This window comes from Balaenoptera borealis (genome assembly GCF_965194805.1).
Source record: "Balaenoptera borealis genome assembly, chromosome: 1".
In the NCBI taxonomy this organism is placed as follows: domain Eukaryota; kingdom Metazoa; phylum Chordata; class Mammalia; order Artiodactyla; family Balaenopteridae; genus Balaenoptera; species Balaenoptera borealis.
Window position 1 is genome coordinate 48964098 of NC_138860.1, and position 14890 is coordinate 48978987.

Here is a 14890-nt window from a genome sequence, read left to right on the forward strand (position 1 = left end):
TGTAGTGCATATTGCAATCTATTTTTTTTTAAATTTTATTATTATTTATTTTATTTATTTATTTTTGGCTGTGTTGGGTCTTTGTTGCTGCGTGCGGGCTTTCTCTAGTTGTGGTGAGCGGGTACTACTCTTCGTTGTGGCGCGCGGGCTTCTCATTGCAGTGGCTTCTCTTGTTGTAGAGCACAGGCTCCAGGAGCCTGGGCTTTAGGAGTTGTGGCTCGCAGGCTCTGGAGCGCAGGCTCAGTAGTTGTGGCACACGGGCTTAGTTGCTCTGTGGCCTGTGGGATCTTCCCGGACCAGGGCTCGAACCCGTGTCCCCTGCATTGGCAGGAGGATTCTTAACCACTGTGCCACCAGGGAGGCCCCCTTGCAATCTAATTTTTAAAGCTTCCCATGTGTTCTGGTGCACAGCTAAGTTGGGACCACTAGTATAATTAATATACTGGTGATGCTTATATTTTATTATTTAATAAACAAATAATAGAGGAATAAGAAGTGGACAATATGGATGAGATCACAATAGAACTAGACTTAATATAGGCACAAACTACTGGGACATCTCCTGAGTTGGATATGGTAGACTCAAACTAGCAAGCAGGTTTTAAAGTGTCCCATAAGTTCATTTCTGCAGATGAGATGCAGCATCTAGGTATGGCTTCCAGGTGGTTATACTTTTGGGGAGAAAGTGAGTTAATAGGCCAACTAGATTAGCTTGTGCTGGGTACATTTGGAGCTGTATACTGTGTTTCTGGAATATAAGGGTGTATAATGTACTGAATATTATATAATATGCTGAAGAGAACTTCATTAATCCTTCAGTGCTTATTACATAAAGAAGTCACATTTTTTTAAAGGAAAATTGTCCCAAACAGTCTTTTCTCACTACATCAGCTGCAAGGGTCATGCTGAGTAGGTATTGCGGGGGAAAGCAATCGTGTTGCCATAGTCACAGGGCCATTCCATGGTGCACGTAGAAGGCAGCAACACATGGAGTGGCCAGCAGAGAAATCAACCAGCTGCAGGCTGGCTTGGCACACATTCTGCCCAATAGTCTGTCCTTCCAAATTAGAGGCAGTTGAATCCTCTATTTGAAGAAGAATCAATGCTAGAATACTGGTTATTCTGGCTCAGATTGTTGCCTCCAAGCGATGCTGAGCTACTTTTCTGGTTTTCTATACACCCACTGTACCTCAAATCTTATTTCCCTAGTATGTAATTTAAAATCAGAGCAGGGCCCTCTTTGTGAAAGAAGAAATTTAACGTTTCTCTCTGGACTAGTGCTGTTTTCACGGTTTAGTTTGCCAGAGTTAATTTGGATATACCCAGTAAAAATGTTCATTTGTAAGTTTTCACTTAATAAAAATTCTCCTACTGTATTCACCAGAGTCTACAGTCACCATGATCCACATCCTTTGGCTAATAATGATAAGAGTTGGCACTTACAGTGCCAGGAACTGTTTTAAGTGTTTCTCATGTATTAACTGTTTCATTTTTAAAGTAAGCCTTTCTATTCTATTTTTAAGATGAAGAAATCAAGAGACATTCTATTTTTTTCTATGTATTTTTTTTTAACATCTTTATTGGAGTATAATTGCTTTACAATGGTGTGTTAGTTTCTGCTTTATAACAAAGTGAATCAGCTATATGTATACATATATCCCCATATCCCCTCCCTCTTGTGTCTGCCTCCCATCCTCCCTATCCCACCCCTCTAGATGGTCACAAAGCACTGAGCTGATTCCCCTGTGCTATGCAGCTGCTTCCCACTAGCTATTTTACATTTGGTAGTGTGTATATGTCAATGCTACTCTCTCACTTCGTCCCAGCTTACTCTTCTCCCCCACCGTGATCTCAGGTCCATTCTCTATGTCTGCATCTTTATTCCTGTCCTGCCCCTAGGTTCATTAGAACCATTTGTTTTTAGATTCCATATATATGTGTTAGCATACGGTATTTGTTTTTCTCTTTCTGACTTACTTCACTTTGTATGACACACTCTAGGTCCATCCACCTCACTACAAATAACTCAGTTTCCTTTCTTTTTATGGCTGAGTAATATTCCATTGTATATATGTGCCACATCTTCTTTATCCATTCATCTGTCGATGGACATTTAGGTTGCTTCCATGTCCTGGCTATTGTAAATAGTGCTGCAATGAACATTGTGGTACAAGAGACATTCTATTTTTAAGATGCAGAAATCAAGAGACAAAAAAGTTATATTGCCCAAGATATTGTAGCTAGAAAGTAGCATAATAATGATTTGATATCCTGACTCCAGAGACTGTGTTCTTAACCACAGAGCTAACTGCTTCTGTTTGGTACAGAGGAATACCCTGAAATTCTTGATAACATGCATTTTCAAAGTGGATGATCATAAATTCAAGGGAAGATAAAGATTGAAACACAGCACAGCAGAAACCATGGTGTGAATCTAGGAAGGAGACCTGTGAATTACTTAAGAATGGGTCTGGGACCTACTAGAGAATGGACTTGAGGATATGGGGAGGGGGAGGGGTAAGATGTGACAGGGTGAGAGAGTGGCATGGACATATATACTCTACCAAATGTAAAACCGATAGCTAGTGGGAAGCAGCCACATAGCACAGGGAGATCAGCTCAGTGCTTTGTGACCACCTAGAGGGGTGGGATAAGGAGGGTGGGAGGAAGGGAGATGCAAGAGGGAAGGAATATGGGAACATATGTATATGTATAACTGATTCACTTTGTTATGAAGCAGAAACTAACACACCATTGTAAAGCAATTATACTCCAATAAAGATGTTTAAAAATAAATAAATACTACCAAATGTAAAATACATAGCTAGTGGGAAGCAGCCGCATAGCACAGGGAGATCAGCTCGGTGCTTTGTGACCACCTAGAGGGGTGGGATAGGGAGGGTGGGAGGGGGATGCAAGAGGGAGTAGATATGGGGATATATGTATATGTATAGCTGATACACTTTCTTATAAAGCAGAAACTAACACACCATTGTAAAGCAATTATACTCCAATAAAGATGTTAAAAAAAAAAAAAAAAAGAATGGGTCTGGGAGACCCTGGGTTGGCAGCTGTTAATCATTAATTCCTTTGAAAAGCTGTCAGTAACCTGGTCAGAGGGAAGGAATTGAATCTAAAGGAATGATGGTTCCCTGAAGACCTACCATTACTTCATCTCACTGAGGAAAGAAACATTCTGTGCCTATGCTGGACACAGAAAAATACAGCAGCAATGAATCTTGGCACTCAGCATTTACAAAACGTTTTATAAACCAAATGCACGCACACTGAACAGCTATAGTACCCCCAATATGAACACAATAGATCACCCAGGAGTTCCAAGTAGGCCTTAAAAAATCTTACTTGGAAGGACATTTTGTGTAAAGCATCAATTTAATTGCTAAAATACTCAAACAGATGTCATTGCTAGGCTCAGAACTAGACTATGAACTACAGACTCAATTACCCATGAAAATATTGCCAGAGATAGAATGACTCAGTGTTTTATCAAAAGAGAAAAAGGCATCTTTTTCAAGTTGAGAGGGAAGCTCATTTTTTATATCAATTGCCCTCTTTCCATTCTGTATAAAACCATGCCAGTATAATTAAAATTTTTCCACTATGGTTGGATAATATTTTAAAATCTTCCTTTTCCATGTTTTCTCCTCAGTCAAATTGGCTCAGAGTTTCACTGACTCATCTCAGGAATGTCAGGCTCTTAGTAGATTGGCTCAATGAGTGAATGGAGTGTCTATAAGACATAACCTATGATTAAGATTTAAAGAAAAACAGGAGGGAAGCAAGGATTCTGTCTGATAGTTCAGATGAAATCAAGGACAAGTGGGGATAATACATTAAATGAGAAGATGCCTGAGATTTCAAAGGTGGAGTCAATGAGGCTTGATGACAGGATAATAACAGCTACTATTTAGTGAACAATTTTTAGGGGTCAGACACTACATTCATTATCCCAATTAATCCTTACAACGGTCTGTTATGGGAGACCCCTAAGAAATATTCCCATGTGGGGTCTGCAACAATTTTCCTTTCCAGGAAAGCAGGTGAGATTAATAGATCTTAGCTTTGTCTATTATTGTTAAGCAAGGGTCACTAAATCACTAGAGTCTGTGTACCCCTTCCAAGAAGTAGGTTGCATACCTGCAACAAGGAGAACGTGCAGCAAATCCCCTGCCTTTTGGTTTAGAAATCATGCTTGCTTACATTTTTATTTTCCATCCTTGTGGTGATTTCAAAAATATATCCACATAAGTTTCCATCAACAGGTAAATGGGTAAAGAATATGTGGTATGTGTACACAGTGGAATATTATTTCAGCAATGACAATGAAGGAAATCCTACTATTTGTAACAACATGGGTGGACATGTTGAGAACATTATGCTAAGTGAGATAAGTCAGACAGAGAGAGCCAAACACTGTATGATATCCTTATATGTGGAAACTAAAAAAGTTGAGCTCATAGAAACAGAGTAGAATGGTGATGACAAGGGACTCGGGGGTGGGAGAATTGGGGAGATGTTGGTCAAAGGGTACAAACTTTCAGCTATAAGATGAATAAGATCTGAGGATTTATGTAAAACATGGAGACTATAGTTGATAACACTGTATTGTATAATTGGAATATGCTAAGAGAGTAGAACTTAAATGTTTTCACCAAAAGAAAAAAAATAAGGTAAATATGCGAGGTGACGGATATGTTAATTACCTAGATGAGGGGAATCCTTTCATAATGTATGCATATATTAAATCACCACATTGTAGACTTCAAGTATCTTACAATTTTATATGTCAATTATACCTCCACAAGCTGAAATTTAAAAAGAGAATTTTAAAAAATTTTAATAAAAATATGCCCACAATTCTTTAACACTTCTCCCTTCAAGAAGTAGAGCCTAATATTTCCTCTTTTGTGTGGGCTAGACGTAGTGACTCGGTTCTAATGAATAGAATAAAGCGGAAATGTTGGTGCACAACTTCTAAGGCTAGATCATAAAAGGCACTCTGGCTTCTACAGCTCTCCTCTGTCTGTCTCCCTCTCTCTCTCTCCCTCTCATCACTCACTCTGGGGGAAACCAGCTACCAGGCTGTGAGTAGCCTTACAGAAGAACCCATGTGGCGAGGAACTGAAATCTGCTGCTAACTGCCACATCAGTGAGCTCGTAGGGGATCCTCTAGCCCCAGTCGAGAGTTCAGATGACTGCAGACCTGCCCACTGCTTGTCTGAAACCTCATGAGAGACCCGCAGCCACAAGCATCCAGCAAAGCGGCTCCCAAATTCCTGGCTCTTGGAAACTGTGTAAAATAATCAATACTTGTTGTTTTAAGATGATAAGTTTTGGCTGGCAATTTGTGACGCAGGAATAGGTCACAAACCATAGAGAACAACTTGCCCCTAATGAATTAGAGAGCAGTCACTCGATGTCACCATGAGCCCTGATTTCTGCCCTAAGGAAATTGACAGAGGGGTTGGAAAGCATCTCCACTTCCTGTCATCCCTCCCCCTCTCAGGTCACTGTTAAGGTTGGCAGAAGCTCAGCTGGTGTACATCTCTGTCATAGGCCCCATTGTCAAGTGAGCTGTCCTAACTCTAGGGCCCAGCAAGACAGACCCTCTGGGAAGGGGGCAGAAGCATTGTGCATAATATCTGGACACTAGCACGTTCTCAGCATAGAGAATGCTGAGAATTCAAACCCTTTTGCTTGCCCTTTTTTTTTTGGAATACTGCAATTCCTACTCCATGGAGATAAGTGAATCAATGCATGGTCTTCCCAGAAAGGGGGGAAATCTCTAGTTCTCTAGAGTGTAGAACACAATCCTGTGAAGGAAGTATTATTATCTCCATTTTGCAGATAAGGAAACAAAGGAGTGCAAAGATTAAGCCACACGTCCAAGGTCACAGAGCTCCTAAGCACAGAACCAGAATACCAAGTCAGATCTGTGGAGCTGTGCTGGCTCAGCCTTGGAGTGGGGGAGGGCGTGGGAACCAAGGCTTGGCCCCAGGTTTCTCCCTGGGCAGAGTCAGTGCTCTTTCCACTCTAACCACTGGCTCTTATTCCTAATTTCTTTTTGTCCCCACTCCCCTGCCCGAGGCCTTCTGTAAATACCACAGCTAGCATTTTCCCATTTCTCTTTTCCACTCTCACTTTCCAACCCCTATCTCCAAGGAATGAGGGGGTTAATGGGGACTTTAAGAAGATGGTGATGTGGACACATTTGTGAGGCAACTGAAGCTCCTGTTGGGTCATCCTCAGCTCATGCTTCCGGGAGGAAAGTGACATGAAATATATAGATACCTGAAGCTTTTCCATTTGGAGACTGTGGAGGTATGTCTTAAAAGAGGGATTTTAGGGGGAGGTACAAACTGTTGTGCGTAAGATAGGCTCAAGGATGTATTGTACAACACTGGGAATATAGCCAATATTTTGTAATACCTGTAAATGGAAAGTAACCTTTAAAAGTTGTATAAAAAATCAAAAATTTTTTAAAAATTAAAAAGAAAAAAAAAAAAAAGGGATTGCAGGCATCAATGGAAGGAGATATTTGGGAGAGGCACCCTCCTGGTGCTCCTTGAATCATAAGACATCCATCTGGAAATTGATATGTAATTATTTATGTCAGCCTGGAACATCTATAACTCGAAACAGACAACGCAGAAGCGTAGTTAGTGTGCGTCTTGTTTTCCCCAATATAATGATGTTCACAATCATGATGCCTGGATGTCTGTGTGGGTGTGTGTTTAAACTGCTTGTATTAGTTTCCTGTGGCTGCTGTAACAAAGTACCACAACCTCAGTGGCTTAAAACAACAGAATTTACTTTCTCAGTATTCTGGAAGCCAGAAGTCTGAAATTAGAGCTAAAATCAAAGTGTCTTTAGGGCTGAGTTCCCTTTTAAGGCTTTAGGGGAGAATCCATTCCTTCTCTTTTCCGGCTTCTGGCAGCTGCTGGCTTCCTTGGCTTGTGGCTGCAACCTTCCAATCTCTGTCTCCATAGTCACAATGTCTCCTCCTTTTCTGTCAAATCTTTGTCTGCTTCTCTTTATAAGGACACTATGATGGCATTTAGGGCCCACCTGGATAATCCAGGAAATCTCCGCATCTCAAAATCCTTAATCACATCTGCAAAGACCCTTTTTCCTGAGAAGGTAACATCTATCCATGTGATATCTTTAGATGGCCATTATTCAGCTTACTACCCTAATGCGCAACAAATAGTATCAGGGGTCTTCTTACAACTGTGATTATTAAGTGATAAACACTTTTTTCACTTAAGGTAGCTGAAAGGTCAGTGAAAGTATAATTTTCCTGTCACTTAAAGAAATTTTGGAACTACAGCGGGCTGTAATTTGCAGAAAGCTGCAAATTACACAGCTTTTAATGGCAGTCCAGAGTTCTTTTCATTCTACCAGATCCTCTTTTTCATTTTTGTGTGAAGTTTGATTTCTAATCTTTAAAGTCACTAACAGTCATAACTTTAATTAGCTCTATTAATTTCAAAAGTTATGGTAGATTTAAATAAAATACTTAGGTATCAGAAATGAAAATTTTTACATTTTCTTTTTATACTAATAACATTGCTTTAATTTTAGAATTGCTTCAATTCTCGATCTATAGCTGTTTCTGTCTTCTAAGAGCCATTCATAATTCCCATTTCCATCTCAATGAAATGATCTACTTAAGCTTTCAAGTCTTTCCAGCACCATTACCTCCTTATTATAACTTGTTTTCTACCATCGCCACTTATTATCTGGGAAAATATTTAAAAAAAAAAGTTTTCAATCCTAGCATGCAATTTTCCAAATTCTTCTCCTTCCATCATATTTCAAAAGATCTTAAAACACCCTTACACCATGCAAAAGAGATTACTGCCAATATTATGACAAATGTAAAAGAAAGCATTTATTAGAGGCATATTAAAGATTATTCTTTTGTAATGATACAGCAGTCCTGAAGAGAAGTGGTAAAGAACTAAAGATGAAACTAGAGTGAAGAGTCTGGAAGTCACTCCCAAAATCCTTTAAAGCAGTTCTGAACCTTTCCTTGAATCACAGGCTTTTGGAGAATTCAATGAAAGCTATGGATCCTATACAAAAAACCCACATTACTGATGTTTTGTGTTATGATTTCAGAGAGTCACATACCTTATAAAGCCCATCAACTGGACTGGAATTAAGAATCTCTGTTAGATTCCTCTTCCAAATATGTGTCCAGCACCAAAACCCAGGAACTTAAGTCAGTTACAATAGGAAAGGGCTACAACAGACTTACAAAGTAATCCTCATCAAAGACTATCTTTTAGGGGATTTTAAAAAAGGAAAATCACACAGAAGATGACTAAGGCAATTCATACTCCAAAGGGGTAAACATATTTCTTCAAATGCTGAAATGAATTTATTACGAGTATAAGTTAGTAAATTAATTTATAATTAGTCATGTTATTAAATTAACATGTTAAATTAGTCATGTTCTCTCTTATAAAGGTAACAATTATTCTTGTAATTATAAAATGGTATATGTAGTTTGAAAAAAGTACAAGTTCATCTCACTAAAGTATTGTCATAGCTTTTAAGAAAAACAAATACTTTTTTGAAAAAATTGCAACAGTGACAAGGCGAACCAAATTACTAGTGTACTCTAGGAAAGAGTCTACCTTTGCATCCTGAACTGCATGCAAACCTGCAGAGGGGTTACAACTATGGAAAACTCCAATAAGGACTAGTCCTTAAAGGACCAAGCAGAGCACCAAATTATGAAAAGAGCCAGAGGCTTCTTGATAAGGAGTCTGCCAACCAAAAACTTCATTTAGTTCTGTCATTAAAAACTGTTATCTGTACTTATAAATACCTACTTCTTTACTCCTGCTAGAAATGACTATGGCATTTCTAAGGGGAAAAAACCCCCCACATTCTTAGATTAATTTTAAGCCATCCATGAGGAAGCAGGATCTGGGGAAAAAACCTGGACTAAGTTAATGACTATATTAGAAAGCTGGCAATATGAAATCTTAATGGAGACAAAACCAAAAGGTGATAATAAACTTAACAGTCCCAGCCACTAGGATTCTTCTGCTCTTAGAGTCCATCGTGCCTCCTCAGAGCACCTGACTCAGTGAAAGCATGATTGCAGGAAGCACAGGAGTATGGTTTCTCTCCTGTATGAATTCGCTGATGGCCTTGCAGGGGTTTCAGCCAGGGGAGGTCCCTCCACATTCAACACAGTAGAAGGGGTGCCCTCCGTAGTGTGTTTGTCAGTGTCTTTTTAACCTGGCCAGCGGTACAAAGGCCATGCCACATTCTTGGCATTTGTATGGCTTGTCCTGCCAATAGATCACCTTATGTTTCCATAGAAGATTTGGTTTGCAGAACCCCTTACAACAAACAGGACAGACAGGTGTATGGTTTGGAGCCTTTCTTTTCTTTGTTTCCACCATCTGAACTGTGACGGTTCAGGAGTGCAGAGGACCAGGGATTCTCAGGGTACCATTTCTACAACCATTTTTGAGTGCTGCATCCAGTGCCTGTTACACAGGTGCCTCCACACATCTGCTGTGTAGGTGAAACCTTTATGACATTCAGGGCACTTCTGTGTCCCATCCCTAGAGTGAAACAATTTGTGCACGTGTAGGTTGGCAGCCTGGAAGAATTCCCTACTACAAATGGGGCAGCAGTGGAAACATTCCGCTAAATGGTTCTGCTTATACTGCTGAAGTCCTGTAAGCTCCTGAAAAGCTGTCCCACAGTTCTTAGGTTGATCGGAGCAATCTTCTCCAGAGAATGGCTCTAGGTCTTCATCATCAAGTAAGGCAATAAGGATATGTCCGTCATCCCCAATAGGCTCTCCCTGAAGCTCTTCTGAGTGCTCAGAGGAATATGTTTCCAGGTCTTCCTCCTCACACTGTGTGTCAAGATGGGTACTAGAAGTGACAGAGTCCTGTGGTGGTTTCACTCCGTGAGTGGTAGTAAGTTTCATAGGTTTCCTCATCTTCTCACTCAAGTTATACTAGGAGCTCTTGCTTACCTGAGAGAGCCCCACCCAAGATATAGCCAGCTCTGGAGGGTAGCAAGTACTCTTCTTGAACTTCCGGATGGAGGCTGGATTTCTTTCTTTTTTTAATTGAAGTATAGTTGGTTTACAATGTTGTGTTGGTTTCAGGTGTACAGCAAAGTGATTCAGATATACTATCTATCTATCTATGTAATTTTTCAAATTCTTTTCCATTATAGGTTATTATAAGATTTTGAATATATTTCCCTGTGCTATATAGTAGGACCTTGTTGTTTATCTATTTTATTACATAGTAGTGTGTTTCTGTTAATCCCAAGCTCCTAATTTATCCCTCCCCCCTTTCCTCTTTGGTAACCATAAGTTTGTTTTCTATGTCTGTGAGTCTGCTTCTGTTTTGCAAATAAGTTCATTTTTTTTAGATTCCACATATAAGTGATATCATATGATATTTGTCTTTCTCTGTCTCACTTCACTTCGTATGATAATCTCTACGTCCATCTATGTTGCTGCAAATGGCATTAGTTCACTCTTTTTTGTGGCTGAGTAGTATTCTATTGTGTATATATACCACATCTTCTTTATCCATTCATCTGTCAGTGGGCATTTAGGTTGCTTCCATGTCTTGACTATTGTAAATAGTGCTGCAGTGAACATCGGGGTGCGTGTATCTTTTTGAATTGGAGTTTTCTCCAGATGTATGCCAAGAGTGGGATTGCCAAATCATATAGTAACTCTATTTTTAGTTTTTTTAATATATTTTATTTATTTGTTTATTTATTTTATTTTGGCCACGCTGTGTGGCACGTGGGATTTTAGTTCCCTGATCAGGGATCGAACTCATGCCCCCCTGCAGTGGAATCACAAAGTCTTAACCACGGGACTGCCAGGGAAGTCCCTATTTTTAGTTTATTAAGAAACCTCCATAGTGGCTGCACTAAGTTACATTCCCATCAACAGTGTAGGAGAGTTCCTGGAGGCTGAATTTCTGATGTATCTTCCCCAGGCTCAGGCTGGTTTCATCTGAAGATGATTTCTCTGTGACCTGGACATGTTCTGACTGCCATGCTACCTCTATACCCATCCTTGGGCCAATGGGCTAAGCATTTGTGTTTGGATTTTTATTGAGGTTCTGGTCCTTCATTCTTACATACTTCCTAAGTAGATATTCTAAATAGATATAGCTTCATTTTAGTTTTTTAAACATTCCAAGGGGAAAAAAGAGATCAGTTTTGTTCATAGAATTAGTTAAAATTTACTCTGGGAACTACCAAGTTATTTATTTTTCTAAACAGTTAAACAGTTTTAAATTCTAAAAAGAATTAGAACTATAGTTGCCTGTTTTTTTAGTCAAGATGGTACCGTGAGTTTATACTTTAACTAACACTCCCAAAATACATGGCAGTGCATGATAGATAAAATATAATAAAAGAAAACAATTAAAATATAGCTATATTCCAAAGCAAGATACAAATCCTCATGGACCATATCTGAATAGAAACAAAATGCAGTGATTAGGGCTAAAGGTGTATAGTTGTTGGATTCTGGGTCAGAGAATTGGCAAAAGTGGCTGGGAGTATAATTTTCAAAGCATAAATGAAATAAAAATGCAGCTGGGCTGGAAGAATATGTGACCACAGCCTGTGAGATGGCTGATGTAAAGCTGTATACCTGGAATAGTAGGTAGAAGCAGATAAAGCCACTAACCCAGAATATGATCAAGATAGGGGAAAATTAATAATCTAGAAAACAGAAAAAAAATCTCACCGTGAGAAGCTGCTTCTTTGAAAAAACTAAATGAAAAGAGAAAGCACTAGCAAGATGGGCAAAGGGAAAAGGAAGGAGAGCACGAAAACATTAGAAATGAAAAAAATCAAAATTACATTTCAGTAGGAAATTTAAAAACTAGACTAGAATAAATATTTTGAAAAATTAAACTGATGCCCATATATTTAAAAACTTAAATGAAATGGAAAAATTTCTAGAAGACTATAAATCATCAAAATGGCCTCAAGAAGATAAAAAATAAAATAATAACCACTAAAATTTAATCTGTTATTTGAAGTCTTACTCTCTTTCCTTCAACCTAAAAAAAAAGACTTTAGGCTAATGTGACTTTACACTAAATCTTCAAAGAATACATAATCCTTTTCTAATGCAAGTCATCCTAGAAAATGAAAGAGAAAAGGCAAGTTTATATCAAGACTGGATTAGAATAACATAAAGAAAGAAAAGTATGTCCAAATCTCACTTATAAATACAAATTCAAAAATCCTAAATAAATATTAGGAAATCAAATCCAGCAGGAAAAAAGAAAATCCAAAAGCCAAGAAACCAACAATGAAACAAAACTAACACAGTTTGACTAGAAGGGTTTTTATCCCCCAAAATGAAAAAGTGTTTCCACATCAAGAAATTTTATTAAAGTTATTGACCACATTAATTAAAGAAAAAGAAACATAGGATCATCTCAGCAGGTGTGATAGAAAACATATTCAATAAAATTCACTAGAAATTCATGAAAAAACTACAAAATAGACACTTTTTTAGAGTTCCTTGAAAACAGAGCTTCAGACAGGTAGCATAGTATTGAGTTCTTTATTTGGGAGGTGATTCCAGGCGGCAGCAGTGAGGTCACAGAGAGAATGAAACAAGCAAGGAGGGTAAGCCAATATAAATGTGTTATCAATATCACTGTTATAAGCCACAACATCTCAATACCACCGAGACCCTTAGAAGCATAGAAAAAATCGTCCATCAGAGGAAGGAACGACTAGAGCCCAGGACATCCATCCTTGAGCTCCCATTCACCATTGATTCAGGGGTGACCTCTAGCCCAGCACTTCTATGTAGTATCCCCAGACAAGGACTGAGTGGACTCCTATGGTTTTTGAAAAGCCCTACTATTGCAGAGAAGCCCATTGGGGAAAACTAAAAATGAAAAAATGAAAACAGAACCCCAGAGATATATGGCATATGCTTGAGGTGAGATATTGTTAGCATGAGTCAACAAAGTGCACTATAGGTGCAGCTGAACTATAGTGAACTTTGCTGGGTACCAAAAATGGCTGCTACGGTTACCTAATAAGAAGCTACAACCAACATCATAATGGTGAAACTCTGTAAGGTCAGGAACAAGACAAGGATGCCTCTCATTATAACTATTACTACTCAACACTATTTGAGGACCCATGTGATGCTATAAGTTAAGAAAAAAGTATAAAAGTTTGAAAGAAAGACAAAACTGTCTTTGTCTGTAGATGATATATCTGTCTAAAAAAAGTAAAAAAAAAAAAAAAAAAGGACAGACAAGCCATTGGAACTAAACACAAGATGAGCCTGTAAAAACCAATAGATTTCTATACACCAGCAATAATCAATTTTAAAATGTAACAAAAACAACATTCACATTAGCAGTGATCTCTAGGAATAAAATCCAGTAAAATATGAGCAGGACTCATGGAGACAATTATAAAATATTATTTAAGAGTATAACATAGGACCTGATTTAATACAAGATAGATCAGATTCATGCTTATGGGTGGAAGGACTCAATATCATAAAGATTAAGTTATCTGTAACACTCCGTAAAGTCATTGCACTTCCAATAAAAACCTCAATATGAATGTTTTAAGGACCTTGAAAAACTGATTTGAAAACTTATATGGAAGAGTTAAAGGCCCACAAACAGCCAAAATAATTTGGGGAGGATAAAAAGAAACAAGAGGAGAAGTAGCCTGAGTAGTTAGTAAGACATATGACACAGCAAGTCATTTTAGAGTAATTAAGTCAGTTTTATATTGATATAAGGATAGACAAATAGGTTAATAAAACAGAACAGAGAGCCCAGAAAAAGATCCAAGCATGTGTAGGCTCTTAGTATGCGATAGAGCGGATATTACAAATCAGCGGCAAAAGGACAACTTATTCAATAATGGTGTTAGGATAACCAGATACACATATAGAAAAAAATAAAGTTCTTCCTTACAATATAAGTGATTAAATACCTAAATGTGAAAAACAGAGGTTAAAACTGTAAGAAGTAAATGTAAGATATCTTTACAGCACTAGAGAGATTTTTTTTAACAAGACAACAAAAGGGATCATAAAGGAAAATTGGTAGAATTAGACTACATTAAAACTTTAAAGATCTGTAAAACAAAGGGTAGCATAAGTAAATATAAAAGACAAGTGACACTTTGGAAGAACATTTATGACTCGTGTGACTATAAATAACTCAGATGAATCAATAAAAAGAACTCAAAAGAAAAATAGGCAAAGATTATTAAACAACTTTAAAAGAAGTAACTTGAATAGCCAAGGAAAAGATGCTCAACCTTATAAGTAATCAAGGAAATTCAAAATAAAATGCAGTTTCATTTCTTGTCCATTAGATTGGCAAAACTTAAGAAAATCTGACAACCTCCTGATGTGATTCACTGAGAACACAATATCACTTATATAGTATTCCTGCCAAAAATACATAACCCCATTTAATCATGTGTAAATTATCAAGCAAATCCAAATTTAGGAACAGGAAACAAAATAACTGGCCTGTACTCTTCAAATATATCAATATCATGAAAAAGAATATCTAAGGAACTGTTCAGGATTAAAGGAGACTAAAGAGAAATGACAAAGGCAACATGTGTGCTGGGTCAGAAAAAAAATTGCTAAAAAGGACTTAAGTGGGAGAATTGGTGAAATATTATAGTTCTTTAGCAATGTTAAGTTTCCTGAATTTGATCATTGTACCATGGTTACATAAGAGAATGTCTTTGTTCTTGGGAGCTACATGTGGGAGTACTTGGGGCTAACAGGTCATACTTTCTGCAACTTATTTTTAAATGGCTCAGGAAAAATTTATGGAAA

The 14890-nt window shown here is 37.9% G+C and overlaps 1 protein-coding gene across 4 annotated transcripts in view; it reads left to right on the plus strand.

Moving 5' to 3' along the window:
• The window catches only part of ZNF648 (zinc finger protein 648), a 49240-nt gene that overhangs the window by 10368 nt on the left and 23982 nt on the right, over window positions 1-14890 (plus strand). For 3 of the 4 annotated variants that reach the window (XR_014243945.1, XR_014243946.1, XR_014243948.1), the window contains one exon: window positions 6184-6342. The exons of the other annotated variant lie outside the window; for it this stretch is intronic. The gene's annotated coding sequence lies outside the window, so the exon portion shown is untranslated. The remainder of the gene's footprint in view (window positions 1-6183; window positions 6343-14890) is intronic. 4 annotated transcript variants of the gene reach the window in all.